At 37.9% G+C, this 19,307-nt stretch overlaps 1 protein-coding gene across 4 annotated transcripts in view; it reads left to right on the top strand.

Annotated features, from left to right (window-relative positions):
* The first annotated feature begins 418 nt into the window (after positions 1-418).
* Positions 419-19,307, top strand: part of FOXP2 (forkhead box P2) — a 532,992-nt gene continuing 514,103 nt past the window's right edge. For all 4 annotated transcript variants that reach the window (XM_068549334.1, XM_068549329.1, XM_068549330.1 and 1 more), the window contains exon 1: positions 419-668. The gene's annotated coding sequence lies outside the window, so the exon portion shown is untranslated. The remainder of the gene's footprint in view (positions 669-19,307) is intronic.

Below are 19,307 nucleotides of genomic sequence, written 5' to 3' on the forward strand. Positions count from 1 at the left end.
AAAGAAGTTGGGGGGGCCGGGGGAGGAAATAGGTGGATGGGGGTGACAGGCATCCTAACCAGCTGGTTCCAAACCACTTTGGGGATCAACAACAACAGTCAACGATAACAACGCAAAGTAAAACAAAAACAAACAAGTGGCCCAACAGTACTTCAGAATCCTCGGAGGCGTCCCTTCCCTCCGCCCGCCCCTCCGAGAAGAGGCGGCTCGGCGCGCAGCGTGTGTACAGTTTGCATTGCCAACAACACGCGCGCGCGGCCGGGTGCGCGCGCCCGCCAGCGCACACTCACACACATAGACACACACACATAGACACACACACACACACACACACACACACACACACACACAGATCCGGGTGGGGGGAGCGGCAGCGCGAGACAGCGCGAGCCTCCGAGAAAGCGCGAGACACGCCGGCGCGTGCAGCTCTGCGGCGGCCGCAGAGCCCCGGCTCAAGCCCCGCGCAGCCCGCCCTTGAGCGCCGGTCCGGGTTATTTATGCGGCGGCCGCGTCCGCCAGCTGCGGCTTCCTCCAGCCCCCACCCCGGGCGCGCCCCCACTCGCGACAGCAGCTGACAGGAATCGCGCGTGGGTGTGTTGTTTGGGAGCTTCTGCCTCGGCGCCGCGGGTGCCACCTCCCGGGACGCTGCCCAGGCGTCCTCGGTCGCGGTAAGTTTCTTTGCCCTCACTGTGGCGCGCTTCACCTCCGCCCCCCAGCCCGTCCCAGCCACCTCCACCCGGGGCCGGGCTGCGTGCGCCTTTACTCTGCTCCGCGCTCCTCCCAGGGCGGCGGCGGCGGCGGCAGCAAAGTTTCGCCCCAGTCGCTGCGCTCGGTGCGGCGCGGCGCGGCGGGGCGGGTGTGACATGTGTCAAATTTCGGCTCGGCATCCGGGTCGCGTTCCGGACCCAACATCACCGCTCGTTCTTTTTCATTTTGCTTTGTGATGTGGGGAAGGGGGAGTTGAGAGAGGGGAGGTAGCTGTTGCCTCACGGACGGTTTTTAGTTTTGTATGTGCCCAGTGTTGCCTCGTCTGGCGAGACCGCGGCTGGAGGAGTATGTGTGCGGAGACGCCAGTTGTGTTCGTTTACTCTTTTATTTCTCTTGTTTGTTGTCTCTTCCTCTTCCTTCCTACCCCTCCTCCCCCCCCACCCCCCCAAGAGGAGAAACGAGAGTGAGAACATCTGGCGGTTGGACCAACTTTACTGATCCAACTACTGCTGACCTTTATTTACTCAGTGGGGCAAGTGCACGCTTCTGGTCTCAAAGTTAGACACTTCAGCGTACATTTCACAAGTACTTCTCTGGAATGGGAGGCGGAGAGGGGACAGTCCTGCTTCTCCAGCGAAGAAACTCCTGGCCCCTAGTGACGCTTCAGGATGATCGTGCATCTCGACTGCTGCCCCCGATCGCGCTCTTTCCCCTGTCCACGGTTAGCAGGAGCCGCTTCACCCGGGGTCTGTCCTGCTCTTATTTTTATTCAGCTTTGGAAAGGTCTCCCCACTCTGAGGGTGGGTTTGGGGGTGAAATCGCGCCTCCCGGTTCTTCAGGGAGGGCACGAGGGAGGGGCGCAGACACCTTTCGGAGAAAGGGAGGTGTTCTCGGTTGGCTTTTACCTGTAAATCCGCGGAGGCCCCGGGCGAGCGGAGGGCGGGCGCGCCGGGTTGACTTTGACCCCGGGAGAGCGCGGGTCCCGACGTCCCTCAGCGCTCGCGGCGGCGCACGTGCGGCGGCGGCGGCGGCGCGGGCCGGACCCACTAGGTGGCCGCGTCCGCCGCCCGCACGTCTCCCGCGCGCCTTTCCCCGCCCCTCGGGCCTCAAAGCGCCCGGACGCCCGGGCACCCCGACCTAGGGACTAGCGTCTGCGTGGACCCTCGCTTGCCCCGAGCGTTCGGGTCGGGCTAGAGCAGGGACGGAAAGTTGCCTTCCTATCCTCAGACCCTGAGATCCCTTAGGTAAGTCTCTCAGGGCACCTGGCGCGCGGGTGAAACTCATTAGGAGCAACGGGAGGGAAATGCACGTGCGAGTGTGGGGCATTTGAGAGCGAAACCAGTGCGCGCTTTGCACGCGGACTCGGCAAGAGAGGCCCAACTGGACACCGCTTGGGGGACTCCTCAGACTCCGGAATCCCCAAGGAACTAGACCCATCTGTGTATTTGTTTATTCAGCTTTTTAACCAACAGTTTTAAACCACTTAATGGACAGCTGCTAGTCTGTAGTGCTCCTATCCGCACCCCCCCCAACGCCCTGCCCCGCCCCGCCCATTTTCTCTCACCACATGTTGAAATCCAGTCAGTTCCTTGATTTTGAGGATTGTTCCTCGAGTCCTGTCTGCTCCCAGGTGGTCAGGCTTTCGCGACGTGTGAAAGACCTGTGGGAGTGTGTTAGGTGTGTACATTTGTAGTCGTCATGGATTCAGAAGTGCTGAAAGAGCTACCTCCCCAACTTGTCCAGAGCCTGCTTAGAAGAATAGTTAAGTAGTAGCAGGTAAGCCAAGGGGAGAAAGTGACGCCCTGGTGTCAAGTAGCTCAAGTGGACGATTTCCAACTGGAAGTATTTCGGGAGATTAACTTTTAGAAAACAGAAGTTTGCCTGGAAGGCACATCTTTGCACACTCTCCTAACTCAAATAGTTTGGTTAGGCTTCGGTGGAGACAGGAGGGGTGTGTTTAATAGCACGTCTGTGCTAGAGGTCAAGACTCAAACAAAGATGAGCTTTCAGATATTTTCGTCTTCAATTTCGCATTGTGGTGTACCTCAGGAAATGTTTTATGTTGTCAAAAGGCCTGTTTATCTTTTCTGTCATTGTGAGTTATGGATAAGTATATTCTCAGTGTCCTGGAATTTTAAAATGTAGTGTTTACTTAATACTGCTAAACAATAATTTACAATTTTGATTTATTTGTATATGTATTAATAAAGTGGGTATAAAGTCAGATACACTGTGGTCATTAGGGTCATAAAATTTCATTTCAGCTTTAGAGCTTTTAAAAGTTGTGTCTTTCCTTCCTTCCGTCCATCCTTCCATTTTTATTACTAAACTAGACCCACTTTCAGTAGTTGTTCAGTTCAGTACTTCTCTAAGAAACCCACCATTTCATTGTTATCTAAAACTTAAGTGAAAGAAAGGTTTAACTGTGGTAAAGTTACTGACTTTTAAAGAGGAGACTGGAAACCTGATGATACATCCCTGTTGGTAAGTGACAGAAGACACTCAATTTTAAAAGATGGTCTTAAATTTCACTTTTAAGTACAAGAATACAAAAAAAATTAAGGGAATAATTTTTAACATTCAATTTAAATGTGAGTACAAGTTTTTTCTGTTTTATACATAGTTTATTAAATGTTACTATTACACTACGATGAATATTAAAATAGAGCAATCAAAGGGAAATGTATACAAATAGCAGTTATGAGCTATTTTAAACTATCTTTCAAAATTCCTCAACTTATACTTTAGGATTCAGATGATAGAAATTCTAGAACTGAATATTATTTTCGAGTGAAAAGAGACCTATAATTACATTATGATGTGAATAGATTTATGAATAGTTATATCTGAGTAAACTGTCATTGGAGTTTTATTTCTTTGCATTGATGGTAGTACAGTGGTTTTGCTTTAAAAATAAATTAAAATAAATCTTTGTGATATTCTAGAATCCTAAAATAGGGGAAATTGTATGTGACACACCAAAAAATAGGAAAAAAGGTGAACATTAAAATTACAGAAAACCTGTAATGAGAAGTTATATTCCTTTTGTACAAGCAAAAACTCAGAAACACAAAACAACTCTCTTTGCATAACTATTAGAATTGTACTTTATGAAAAGTATATTTAAATATGTGAAAATACCTTCATGGCTTGATTGAGACTCTTAGAGCATATAATAATATATTGAACATAGCCAAATTTACCAGACATTTTTATTTCAAGAGAAAATGTGAGGGATACAGTACTTAATTACATAAAAGAGATATTGTTTGCGTTATATTTAAAGATTTATAGCTGCTCTGCCTCATCACCCTTGTTTCTGTGTGGACAGTCTCATGTTGTGTCAACTGTTATAATACTGATAGAAAACTGAATGTTGGAAGTGGTTATGTATTTTCTGTCTCTCTCAATTAAATCAAAAAGAAACCAAGGGGGAAATGGCAGGGTAGAATGAATTGGGAGATTGGGATTGACATATATAAACTGTTGATACTATGTATAAAATAGATAACTAATGAGAACCTACTGTATAGCACAGGGAACTCTACTCATCACTCTGTGGTGACTTAAATGGGAAGGAGATCCAAAAAAGAGGGGATATATGTATACGTATAGCTGATTCACTTTGCTGTATAGCAGAAACTAACAGAATATTGTAAAGCAACTATACTCCAATAAAAATTAAAAAAAAAAAAAGAGACCATTGACTTGTAAGAGAATATCACTAAGAAGTTCTCTTGGCATGAGTGTTGTTGCTAAATAAAATTGCAAATCACAGTTGAATTCCGAAATAATATCAGTTGCATTACAGTCACTGAATACTAATTCATGGCACAGTTTTTTTGTTTGTTTGTTTTTTTCTTTAACTTTGTGATAGATGGTAGTGATCTTAGTGATAAATGAATGGATCTAAAATGTTCTAACCAGTGCCCAGATTCATACTGCCCTTTGATAAAAGAAAGTTTATTTCTTAAATTAGGCCCCCTAATTAGTGTATTTTAAGATTTGCATAGATTTTGAAAGTAAACTTATTTATGTAGTGCTTAATTCATAGAGTTCTAACAAACTTGGTCAAATCCAACCCAGAAAGATTGTTGTTTATCTTCTTAAGCCTTCTGAAAGGTGCTTGAAACTTTCCTTAAACATATTACGGTGCTTATGATGCACAAATAACCTGATGCCTAATTTGAGTTTTATATGCCATAGTTTACATCTCTTCTTTTTTTTAGATGACATGCATATTTTCTTAGGTCCAACTACTTATCTCTTAATACACTTGGACTTCAGTCATATCACTTACAGAGTGTTATCAGGTGAAAATAATTTAAGTTCTTTAGGTTTGTTTTTTTCATGAGGCTTAGGTCATTTTCAGTGCTTTCTTATGGAGTTGTTCCAAACTTTAGCTTCTTCATTTGTCCCATAACTATTTTGTTTTTTAACACCTTATCTAAGAATAGGAGGGTTGATTAAAAATAACATTACTTTGTTTTTAAGCCCAGCATTGGTTATATGAAAATTCACTACTATTGAATTCCATAAATACTAATAAGTAGAATAGCCTTTCTTTGTAGGTGTTCCTACCTATTAAAATAAATGGTACTTACTTCCACTTGCTTATTTCCTTCTGCCCTGTCATTACCTTTGATGTATTTTTGTATATACTCTTTTGCTCTGCACAGTGTTTTCATCTATCCCCTGCCTGCAATTTTTCAAACAAAATGAACAAAAAAGGAGAGTAACTTTGGTGACATATAAAGAGATATTATAGCTAAGAGGTTAACATTAGAATATTGAGATGCTGAAGAGAGGTCCTTAGAGAATATTTAGATTTGTTATGTTCCAACACTATTAATGTTAAAATGAAAAAGTAAACCTATATGTATGTGGTGACTTATTTTCAGTAATGGTATTCATTTAAACTATTTTTTCTCTAAATAGATGCTTCAGTGATTTGCGGTTTTCTCAAATGTGATATTATTAAGTATTGACCTAATTATTTTTAGGAGCATAATCTCAGTTTTATAATTGGAGTGACTAGGAACTTGTGTTTATCTATACAGAATTTTGCCCAGCAGCCAAATTAACAGAATATACCTGTGCTCTGAAATGAGGTATACTTGTATCACCCCTATTTCATTTTAAAGCAACATTATATTTTAACAATTTATAGCTTATAGTTCACACTGAATCCTAATACTTTTTCATTTTGTGATTGTGAACTTGGTTTACTTTCTCTAAATTGACTTGTATTCGTTCATTTGTTTAGCTTCCTTACCGCGAACAATTTGAATTCTAAAATTCCCTCAATTAATATGATTTATGTAAAATTTTATTAAAAATCCATTTTCTCCATAAATTATCTGTGGAGTGAAGGTTCAGCCTTTTGAATTCCTTGATATTTGAGATATGTGCTCTTTAACTTTAATATACTCTGTTGATTGAATTCAACTTCCCAGTCAGTTGTACACTTCTTTCTGTCTACAATCCACCAAGGGTCTCGAGAACATACCTTACTATTATATTGATAAATATGTCATATGGAGCTGACATCTTCATTCTTTTCTGCTGTGGCAAATTTTTTCATTAGCAGGAGCCAATAAAATTTAAATGTTGAAAAAGCACATTGCTGTGAAGCAGATGAATCCCCAGGGGTTTAAAAGCTCTCAGCATTTTTAGTTTATTAATGTTCCTCAATTTCCTTTGATTTCTATCTTGGAAACCTTAAAATATACTTTGTGGAAGATAATGTTGATTTGAAATTTATTTAAGTTTTTAGTGTTTCTTTTTAAAGCTCTTTCTAACGTAAGTCTAAAAGATTTGTACCATGAGAATATCATAAAATTTTAAAAGACAGGTTAAGGAAATTAGCTTTAAATTCCTCAAAGAAAGGATGCTACTACAAAGAACCTAAAGTTTTCCTGGTATTCATTTATTTCTTTTCTTCTCAACTTTTATGATGGCATTTTCTGTGAAATATTTTTTTTGCATTATTTTTGTTTTGTATCATTTTGGTACACATACAGAACCACAACCATCATTTTGCAACTTTTTCTCCATTTAAGAAAAAAAAAAGTTTCTTAAAGTGTATTTTAGGGGGTAAGAAAAAAATCTGTGGTAAGCATATTTCAGAGAAAGCGTTTATAAAATTTCATGCTGGCAGATAGTGTGGAGAAACTTATAGTACATTAATCCAAATATCTTAACATCTTAGCATATGTAGACTGTCATAAAATCATCTCATTTAAAAAAAAAAGATCCCCAACATCCTTAAAAGCTATTCCTCACCATTACTTCACCCAAATTTATGTTCCAGGATTTGGTTGAGCTATATCTGTGTGCCTGCAGCTAACTCTTCACTTCCTTTTTGTCTTCATTTTTTCCCCTTTCTCAGTCTGTCTTTAGTTGAGCTAAATGGTCCCCCCAAATCTTGTTTTATATATCTAGTTAGTACACCCCCAACCAGTCTGATCAGATAGACCATCAACAACTCCTTGAATTGTTGCAGTAGCTGCTTATTTATCCCCCTTCTTCTCCCTCCAGGCACCACAGTTTATTCTCCATGTAGCAGAGTGATCTTTTGAAGATATATCTGTTTGATTATGTCACTCTTTTGTATAAACCTTCCAACAGCTTCTATGTCTCTCAGAATAAAAGACAAAGACCTTACATAAGTCCGTATTATTTGACACCTGCTTCCTGACAGTATTTTCTATCATTTTCCTCTTATTCAGTCAACTCTAGACACTGACTTCCTTGACATTCCTCAAAATGGGATCAGCTGATTCCAAACTCAGAGTTTTCCTCTCTATTCTCTCTGTCTGGAATGCTCTACCCTCAGGTATCTTCACTAACTTCAGGTCTCTGCTCAAACGTATCCTTATACGAGAAGCCTTCTCTGACTGCCCTATTATCCTAAATCCTTATTGATCATGCTCTGTCACCTTTACCATACGTTATTTTCCCCCATAGCACCATCAGCTGACTTTAGAAAGATTGTTTATTTATCATCTGTTCCCTCAATGAGATTGTATATTCCATGGATCCAAAGATTTTCTTTTGGGCACTGTTCTAACCCAGTGCTTAGAACATGCCTTGTACTTGGTAGGAGCTCTAAAACTAAATATTGAATTGAGGAATGCATGACTTTGTGGAGGTCCAGGAAGTTACTTCTGTCTGTATCATTGCTCCATTTTGTGTGTGTATCATTGAAATTCCTTTTCACCTTACTTTTTCATCTTACATAATTTTATACCATATTACTATTATATTGGCCAAGACATGGCTCTCGTCTCAGGTGGGTATGCTTCAATTTCATTTTTCTGTGTCTCTTTTTTACTCTTGATCTGAGAAACAATATGACATTTAACTTGAAAGTTGTGAGTGGATGTTCGTGCTTTTGGACGACAAATGCTCAGTAGTTGAGTGCTTCAATGTAATAATGCTTAGCACCGTTTAACTGACATTTAATCATATAACTCATCATTATATCTTAATATGACTAGCATAAGTCATGTATATAGATGTTTCTAATGGCTACACTATGAGTACAACACGGGCATTCCAAGTAATTCTGGGGATCTTCTGTGAGGAAAGAGGGAGGAAAATGGGTTAAGTCAAGGTCTTTTGTGAAACCTTTAGATTTAGGTGGCTTCACTTTTTTTGCATTGGCACACACATCATAGTTTACAACGTGTCTTTTCTTTCATCCTTTCAGTATCTATCTTTAAACAGAGCAGGTTGTGGATTTATGATTTGCTGGAAAGCCCATCTTTCCAAATTTAAAATCCCACTCTTTAGTTTGCTCACATTGCTTTGGGACATCTTCAGCTAAGGCCTGAATAAGTGATACAACTCTCCATATAACACCACCCACATACACAGATTATGTTCTCATAAACCTAATGTCCTATAGAGCTCTCTCTCACATACTATGTCCATATTTAAAATTTGCATTAGCTTGCTCAGCAGTCTTGTTCTAAATACCTTGAGAAAGAGAAAGGAGTCTATAATCTTTTCTATTGGTAATGAAGAAGGAGGTCTCTCTTTGCCTGCTTCATCTCATTTATCTCTTTCTCTTCCCTCCTCCTGACTGAATTATGCGATCTTTCAGAATACTTCTGATCTCTTATTATATCACGAGTGAATATGTGGTCCTTGGAAAGCTGAAGCAAGGCAAAGTGGGGCTTTAGTACATAATTACCCCACTTTTCCCTTTTTAAAAAATTACTAACCTATGCTTTCTGCCTTTTTTATCCTGGTCCTTAGGTACCCAGTGCCCTCTACGTTGCCATCTGGCTATTCCAAGTCCCAGTGTATTCTCCTTTCCTTGTTCCAAGTGGGAAATTTTATATTAAAGTCCTTGTCTGATAATAATAATGCATATTAGAATGTGAATGAAAATGACTCCTTCTGGAAAGCGTAATTATTATCTCAGATAGTAAAACAGCCCGCTTGGTTTACTGTTCAGAGTTCCACATTAAGTGCCAGGAGACCTGCATTCTGGTCCTTGGTCTGACTTTAATTATTGTGCCATATTGGGTGAGTCATTTCCTCCAAAATTAAAAAGAGACTGGAGTAGTTTTTAGGTTACTTTCAACTGAAACCTTTTATGAAATACATGGAACCAAATTTGAAGCTGTGAACAGGTTCTCTCTTACTACCATGTAAACACACATGTAAGAGTGACTGGGAGAAAAAGATAATTCCTAAAATCAAAACAATTAAAACCAACAAAAAATTACCGTAGATAACTTTGCTTATGAAGCTCAGGAGGCTCAGTTAAAATGTGAGAGTATTTTTCTTCAGTTGTCTTAGCCCGCTTGGGATTTTCACATCATTCCCCTCCTTCTCAGTCAGGAACGGAGCCTCCCCTTATTTAACCAGGATGATGAAACAAGGAGAGGAGAAGTGAGTGCATGCAGAGTTGGGCATGTTAGGGTTGAGAAAAATAAATAACCGCCTGGCATCCTCTTCCCTGAAGCGCATACCATTAACATCCCATAAATATTAATTTCTTCACAATTTTGCCTTGGTCCTGTGCTCATTTCTATATTTAGCTGTTGGTGGCACCAATCCAGAAATAAAATGTGGAGTTGAATGAGCTGTTTGATAAACTTTGTCTTCCTAAAATTAGAGCTCTCCTTTTTAATGGACCTTACGCACACACCTGAAACGTTGGGTTGTCTCATGGTCCAGTCTGTGCATTGTGCTACGTTAAAAGGAAGCATAACTCCCAGCTGTAGGGGTGCTGCGTGTCTTGGCTGTAGTTTGACTTAAAGGGAGTGACCCGAGGTTTTATACAGTGCACCGCATAGGAAGCTTGGTCCCACGTTTCTTGAGACATCTTTTTTTCTTCTCCTGGGAAATGCTGAAAAGTCTTTAGAGCCTCGTCTAGGTTATTCCTTCACTGTTTTGCTGTCCCGTCCCCCAGTCATGCAATGTGTGCAGTTACACCAAGTGTACATACCCCGTGAAGTGTGCCGTCCCATGCATGGTGTTGTCTCTTTTCTCATTCTGACCATCAGCCTACTATGTAGACAGATCAGGAGTGTAGCTACAGATTACTTCTCAGAAGGCAGGGGATTATAAACTGTGGTCGTTTTTAACGGTGATGTAAGCTTGCAAATGTTCACTTTTCAATACATTTTACCTTGTTGTATGTTACAGAGAATGTATACTCCTGTAACTAAAAATAAAATTCATTTGACAGTCTCACTTTGTGATGTCCCAAATATAATAATTTTAAATCTGTATTTTCTTGATCTATTTATAATATTTCTCTACTTCCAGAAAAGTATGCTTTTAAGTTGCCCTCTTATCACTTCCAATTCTTTGCTCTTTTGTAATTTTCAGTAATTTCAAACTATCTCTAGTCCCACATGTCTATTGCTCAAACTATTCCACAAATAGAAGAAAGGCAATGCAGTTTGTCACTTCTAATAGGTATTTGATTTTACATATCTGTTCTCCTTGATATCCCTCTAATTGTGTCCTGGAAATATCTCATTCCCACTTGGCTGAAACGATGCCAGATTCTAAAATATGACCAAGTACATGCTTACTCATATAACTATATTAAAGGAACATCGTTATTATAAGTTTAGTTTTTATTTTGAGAGACAACTTGTTTTTCTGACTGTATAAGATCAAATTTTAAGGGCAAATGTACAGTAATAGAGAATATATGGTAACAAGATATGAATACATACATAATAAAATATTTAATGTTTATTTTCTTATTACTAGAATTACATTTTTATGAGAAGACATTTAAAAATAGAATGTGAATGATTGATTTTATTTTTACATGTTACCTATTTATAAGACAGTGAAAATATATTTATTTTAAAAAAGCTATTTGGCTATACATTTGATGTTTCATTCTTAAATAAGATATTGGTCACTGTATTGTAGAAATGATCCTGATAATTTTCTATCAGAATTGTTACTTTCACTGTGAGTTATTAATGATACAAACCATATTTTAATTGCTCATCTTTACCAAGTTGTTTTAATACCTTTAATTTTTTCCATTTTTCAATTGAACTGTGGTTGATGTGCAATATTGTGTTTCAGGTGTATAGCAGAGTGATTCAGTTATATGTTCAGATTCTTTTCCATTATAGGTTATTACAAAATATTGAATATAGTTCCCTATGCTATACAGTAAATCCTTGTTGTTTATTTTATGTATAGTGGTATGTATCTGTTAATCCCGCACTCCTAATTTATCCCTCCCTCCCCCTTTCCCCTTTGGTAACCATAGTTTGTTTTCTATGTCTGTGAGTCTGTTTCTGTTTTGAAAATAAGTTCATTTGTATTATATTTTAGATTCCACATATAAGTGATATCATATGATACTTGTCTTTCTCTGCCTTACTTCACTTAGTATGATAATTTCTAGGTCCATCCATGTTGCTGCAAATGGCAATATTTCATTCTTTTTATGGCTGAGTAATATTCCATTGTGTGTATATGTGTGTGTGTGTGTGTATAAAAACACCACATCTTCACTCATCTGTTGATGGACGCTTAGGTTGCTTCCATGTCTTGGCTGTTGTAAATAGCACTGCTATGAACATTGGGGCGCATGTATCTTTTTGAATTAGGGTTTTCGTCTTTTCTGGATACATGTCCAGGAATGGGATTGCTGGATCATGTGGTAGTTCTATTTTTAGTTTTTTAAGGAAACTCCCTACAGTTTTCCAAAGTGACTGCACCAATTTACATTCCCACCGATAGTGAAGGAGGGTTCCCTTTTCTCCATATCTTATTTATTGTTTGTAGGCTTTTATTTTTTTTAATATGGTCGCCCCATGCATGGCTTGCAGGATCTCAGTTCCCTGACCAGGGATTGAACCTGGGCCACACAGCAGTGAAAGCCCGGAATCCTAACCATTAGGCAAACAGGGAACTCCCTATTATTTGTAGACTTTTTGATGATGGCCATTCTGACCAGTGTGAGGTGATATCTCATTGTAGTTTTGATTTGCATTTCTCTAATAATTAGTGACCTTGAGCATCTTTTCATGTGCCTGTTGGCCATCTGTATGTCTTCTTTGAGAAATGTATATTTAGGTTTTCTGCCCATTGTTTCATTGGGTTGTTTGGGTTTTTTTTCATATTGAGTTGTATGAGCTGTTTGTATATTTTGGAAATTAAGCCCTTGTCGGTCACATCATTTGCAAATATTTTCTCCCAGTCCGTAGGTTGTCTTTTCATTTTGTTGATGGTTTCCTGTGCTGTGCAAAAGCTTGTAAGTTTGATTAGGTACCATTTGTTTATTTTTGCTTTTATTTCCTTTGCCTTGGAAGACTGATCTAAGAAAATATTGCTATGATTTTATTGTGATTTACTAATAACACAAACCATGTTTTAATTGCTCATCTTTACGGAGTTGTTTTCAGCTCTTTAATTTTTTTCCGTTTTTAAAGATAATTTACATACAGTAAAATTTGCTTCTTTTTAATGTACAGTTCTGTATATTTTGGCAAACATATATAGTTGTGTAATCACTACCACAATTAAGATTTGGAACAGTTCCATCTTGCTCCAAAATTTTTTCATATGGCTTTTAGTCAACCCCTCCTCTCATCCTGTAGTATCTAGTAACCACTGATCTATTTTCTATCCCTAGAGTTTTGTTTTTTTCAAGTCTGTTTTTGGGGGGAGGGGAACAGTTTTTTTAATTGAATGAATTTGATATGTAACACTGTTTACATTTAAGTTGTCCAACATGTTATATATTATAGATGATTGGTATTGTAGCCATATCTATCACATCACAAAATTTTAGTGCAATATTTTTGTCTATATTCATTATACTGTGTATTAGATCTCTGTGGCTTATTTACTACTGCTTCCAAGTTTGTATCCTTAAACAACATCAATCTTACCCCCCATCCCCATCTCTTGGTAACCACCATTTCGCTCTCTGTGTTTTACACGTTTGACTTTATTAGATTCCATTTCTATGTGGTGTCATACAGTACATGTCTTCCTCTCTCTGACTTGTCTCAGCATAATGTGCTCAGGGTCCATCCATGTTGTTGCAAATGGCAGGATATACTCCTTTCTCAAGGTTGAATAATATTACACTGTGTATGTGTGTGTATATATATGTATTTTATATATATATATATGTATGTATTACATTCAACTCTGTGTTATATTTATACATCACGCAATATGTAGCCTTCTGAGGCAGGCTTCTTTCACCTGGCTTAATGCATGAGATTCACCAATATTGTTGTGTATATCATTTTTGCCTTTGCAAGAATGTAGTTGCTTGCTCCTGTCATAATTTCTGAGGAGTTTAGAATTCTCCTCTCCTGTTTTTATTCAAATATATGTTAATTTAATATAGCCTTAAATTTTATTTTGGCTTATAAATTGACTTGGCTTATGAACTAGAGACTTTACTAGTTAATAATTTCTGAGAGTTAATTTTGGGGTCTTCTCCATAGCTGTCTACCCTCATTTCTGTTTCCACCCCTAATCTTTCTCTTGCTCTCATACTTCATTCCTTCGTTTCCACAGGTGTTTGCTCTTCTTGTCTTTTCACTCCTTGTCATCTGTTTGACTGGTTGAAAGGTGTGAGACCCATTCAGGTAGCTAGTTTTTAAAGAAGAAAGAAGCTCATTATCAATTGCTTAATAATACTCATTTATTCATTCACTTACTCATTTATTCATCAATTACTGATCATCCACCAATCTGTGGATGTGGAAAAAGAAGTAAGAAGGATCCAAGAATCCTAGAATTGAAAGAAACCTTTGAGATCATGAAACTAATTTTTTATTCTCCCTTCCAAAGCAGACGGGAGATGGGGCCAAGGTCTGTTACCCAGGTGCTACTGTGAGATGGCCTATGGGCTGCAGTGTATGGAAAAAGGAAATAATCAGAGAGGTAAATCAAAAAGTCAGTTGGGCTGCTAAGAACAAATCATCGGTTTGAAGAGACCAGCTAGGCTGAAATGGAATAGAAACCAGGGAGGCAAGACAGGAGTGAAAATACACAAGAGGCCTGGAGAAACTCCCTGTGGGTTGCCTTTTTTACAGATAAGAAGTGAGCAGTTTAAAGACATCTGTACATGAGAGAGGCAATCCCCATTTTCATAGTCCTGGCTAGTGGCTTTCAAAAACTTCCATGAATGAAGAACTTATCTTAATACCCAATATTTGAAAACTTTAATTGATAGAAAGTTCTTCTTTACACTGAATTGAAATCAATTAGCCATTTTTCTAACTCCACCCTTTGGTTTTACACAGACTGTTTCACACAGATAATTTTGCAGATGTCTGAAAAATTTTCATCCTCCATAAACCTTTCCTTTCTCAGGATAAAGAAGTCAGATTTCTTCAGTTATACTTTATATGGATTTATTTCACCCTTCACAGTTCTGATCACTCTCCTCTGGGTACGCTTCTCTTTGCTGGAGTTTCCCTTTAAAGTGTATCCAGAGGTAAATATCATATCATGAATGTAGCCTAACCAACACAGAACACAATGAAAATTTATCTCCATTTTTCTCTAACATAATGGCAAATTTGTTTTTTTTTCAGTCGTGTTACATTGTTATTAGAATTGTAATTCATTTCATGTAGGTTGCAATTAATATACAACATGAATACTTTATTGTAAAAATAGGATTTGTATGTCTGTGAAATTTGTTTCTTTATAGTTTAGTGTATTCAGCATGTCAAGATTTTTAAATATCCTGATTCTGTTATCTGTGTTAGCAATTGTGTCTCCATAATTTTGATTCATACATTTTTATAGTGCTACTTAATTAATTATGAAAATATTGAGCAGAACAGGGTTAAGAATAGAGCCTTTTCTGAACTTAGTGAGTATGGACTTCTTGATTTGTCATTACTCCTTTGGATGGGATTATTTACCTACCTATGTACATTTGAAATGAATCATAACTATCATTATAATAATAGCTAACATTTGAGCAGTTAAAGTAGGTGCTTTTCTAAGCAATTTGTGTATGAATTAATTCTTCATACTACCTTTATGAGGACTTACTGTTATTTCCCCATTTTACCAATGGCAAAGCTGAGCCACAGGTTGTCAAGCACTGTGAAGTATCTGAGATTTTACCCTACTTGTACGCTGACAAATTAGCCAGCCACTGTTTTGTGGATGATATAGAAGACAAAAGACTTCCAGGTCAGAGACAAAGGACTGTCTTACTCCTGGTACAGCGAGCAGCCTGAGCCTCATGCTTTTTTTGGTTCCTTGTCCCCCCAGACCCACAGGGGCCCCACGGAGTGGCTCAAGTCCATGCTGCACACTATGTGTCACAGATAACGAACTCCAAGTTTAGGAACCCTGATCTTTTATAATGGGCTATAAGCAAACCTTCCCTTTGTTCCAGAGGGAGATACTATCGGTCTTCAAATGCTATTTGCTATACAAACGTCCATGAACAGACAGTCTAGAACAAAGGCTTCCTGTGCCTCTGCTCACAAAGCATGCAGAAACTTGACAGATCCGTGACATCTGCCTCTTAATTCCAGATATTAAGAAATTTCCCCAAAGTTACACAGATAGTAAGTGGCCTTACCCCAGTTGGCCATGAGAGACTTACTCCATACTTTTCTTGGTCCAGGCATCATACAGCCAATGCATTTCTCTCATCCACTCATCTAATAACATGTCAGAAAAGGAAACGAGGTTTAGCATGGCTTATTTTTAACAAATCCATGGCAGGTTTTTAAAAAAAAATTTAAGTGCTCACAAACCATCTGTTTAGTAACCTGTTCTAGAATGTTGGGGAATAGTGTCAAGATCACTGATCTTCATTTCCTAGAATGCTTTTACCTTCAAAAAGTAAAATAACATTTGTCTCTCTTATGTATTACATCTGCTCTTCTGTTGTTTGTAACTCTGTCAAGGTTATCAACTGTAGTTCTGTGATGACATATACAAGCCACTTTTTAAAGATATCTTGAAATTGTAATCTATTGGTCCTGTACACCTAAACTTATCTAAAGTGACTCACAGTCCTCTTATTAATTCCTGAGCTTTGATTTTCTTGTTAATCATATTTGATTTTCCATTTTAGTTTCATCACTTTTCTTTCTGGTGCAGAAGGTAAAAACCACCCCAAGAATCAAGAAGTTTGGCGTATCTCAGTTATCTGATAACATACCATTGTCCCCAAACAGTAGGCTCATATCTTTAATATTTTCCCTGTATCTAAGTAATATCTTGAAATGTTCCTAGCTTTTTTTTTGGGGGGGGGATTTCCTTCAGCCCATTTCAAGCATTTATTAAAGCTTTGAGTCATGTTTCTGTACTATTTCTTGCCATGTAATATCACTTCTGAGGTTGAATAATCCCTGTGTAACGCTGTGGTTTTTTGTAGATATTTTCTAATTTCTTTTTTTTTGTTAGTGTTTTCTGAGACTGGAAGCTTGTAATTTCACTTTCAAGATTTCATAATTTCAATTGATATGATATTTATCTCAGACCATTTTTTATTTTTGAGTTTCATGTCAAGCCATTGTATATAAGCAGGGCTTGGTAATTTTTTTCTGTAAAGGGCTAGATAGTAAATACAGGTTGCGGACCATTGGTCCCTTTACAAATATTTGACTCTGCCATTGTAGTATAAAAGCAGCTATGGACAACACCTAAATGCATGAATGTGGCTGTGTGCCAGTACTTTTACTTATGGACACTAAAGTTTGCATTTCATATAATTTTTATGTTTCACAAGATATTCTTCTTTTGATTTTGATTCAGCCACTTAGAACTGTAAAAACTGTTCTTACCTCACAGATCATCCAAAATCAGGCAGTGAGCCAGTTTCAGCCCGTGGACTATATTTTGCCCAGTGCGCGCACGCACGTGTGTGTGCACACACACACACACACACACATACAGAGTTGTTCATATAAATATAGACATATCTTTCTAAAATTTCTGTTTCTAAAATCCATGCCACATTTTGTTCACTGGCTTGGAATTATGAGCTTAAAATTGACATGGACTTCTAAGAATTCTGTGACAAAATTTTTCATCTTGGTTCTTCCCTTTTCACTGCTGTTAAGTAGTAGTTCTCCTTATTACTTCTTAAGCCTTCAGAGAGAAGAAATTATTAGTAAGCCAATAATTCATTAGATGCTCAATTTTTGTCATTATCAGTATTAGGTGTCAATCTGGATAATAAAGTGCAGTGACAAGCTGAGTCATCAGTGGTCTAGGTAGTGAACCAAGAACAATGTTCACATCATTTTCTCCGTGGTCAGGGCGAAACAAAAATGTACTGAAGGTCCCCAGACAGGTAGAAGAGTCATGAAGCATCATGACTAGCAGAGGCAACTTTAAGTATGAGACGAAGCTTTGGCACGACCCAGAGCTTTTAATATACCCCCTGGTAAGTGAGGATATGGGTAGACCAGGCGCCTAGGGTATGATCTGATGAGTGAAGTATCTGGCTGGAATCAGAAATTTGAAAACTTATCACATAAGGGCTCTCAATCAGCCAGAATGACTATGTAACTAGGTTTGCTTCTGTGCTTTTGGGTAAGGAGGATCTCCTAATGTGTTTACTCATGGTGGCTCTTTAGGTTTTTGATGTGTTCTGGTATTTCTTTATTTATATTTTTAAGATAGCCAACCTTGCAGCGTCTGTTTTAGGGAATGTTTCTGTTCTTATATGTGATGTAAACTTTGTAGATTATACAATCTCAGCTGGAGGAGATGGGAAGATGGATGAAAAAGACTAAGAATGAGGAATAGTAAAGTTCTTTCCCTTGATGTTTTTCTTCCTTGCTATGAGCAAATCCACAATACTCAGCTAGCTTAGTAAACTATTTGACTCTTTTTTTTTTTTTTCCTTCAGAATACATATCTCTCTTTTCCGCAGGAGGCCTGATTTAGAGGTAACATTTGTTACTTTATCATATGAAAGAGTTGTAAATTGAACAATATCAGTTCTGTTTCTTTCTTGGAATTTTAATCTTTTTTGCTTACACTATTCAACTTCTTGAATAAGCAATTTGTGATTTTTAATTCTCAACTAACCCATAATACCCATTCTCCCGAAACTCCCTCTCTGAACTCATCTTGTATTTTCCTTGCTTTCTTTGACCTAAAGGCACTTATGTGAACAGTATTCTTACCATTTTAAGGCTCAGAAAACATACTTCTATCATATAATATTGAATTTCCTTGTGAAATAACTTATTTCAGAATTATGTGAATTTTATAGTTCTGTGTCTTAAAAATTTTTCGTTCATTGGTCTGGGTAGTTGCCATTGTGTTGAATCAGAGTTCTTTCTATGAGGTAGTGTGTGTTAGTTTACCAAAGTCATGGTCAGAATAGCTTTCAGAAGAGAGAGGTTTCAAAACAGAGCTTGAAAAATACAGACAAATCTCTTTTAGAGTTAAGACAACAATAAATGAAATATTTATGAGTCAGGGCTTGGCTGTATGAGAAAATACAGGCAAGCCTGTGGTTTCATTACATTACTTACAGTATTTCTGTGACCTAAAAAATGAAAAGTGCAAAGAGACCTAATGCAGTCAGGTGTGGGGCTGCTGAGATCTGCAGGGCTAATGAACTATTATGGTCTTCCTCAGACAGTGAAGTTCTCTTTATTTTTTTGAAAATGTTAATAGAGTATGAAGAAATACAATGAGAGGTTAAAGAATATTGTTTGATGACATAGTGATACAAATTTTAAGAAGATTTAATTGAAAAACTATGAATATGTGTATTTATAGTCTTTATTTTCATGAAGAGCTATACCATTATTTCTGTTTTTTAATCACATTTTCCAACAATAATATTTAATCATTTTAACTAGTTCTTAATTTAAATTTCAATATGTCATGGTAAAAGTTAAAGTAAATTTAGTGTGTCTTTTGATGTGGCAGTTGAATTCTCCTTGTAAAGTGCACAAGTAAATTATAACAAACCAAACTAAATATATTATTAGTTGAAGAAATAATCTTCTATTGCTAGAAAATAACATTTATTCAAATAAAGAGAGCTAATATGTTTTAACATAGTAAGGTTATAAAATGTTATAGATGGTGCTGTTGAGGAAATGTCTTAAACATAATATAAATAAGTGAAA

This window comes from Eschrichtius robustus, chromosome 8 (assembly GCF_028021215.1).
Source record: "Eschrichtius robustus isolate mEscRob2 chromosome 8, mEscRob2.pri, whole genome shotgun sequence".
In the NCBI taxonomy this organism is placed as follows: Eukaryota; Metazoa; Chordata; class Mammalia; order Artiodactyla; family Eschrichtiidae; genus Eschrichtius; species Eschrichtius robustus.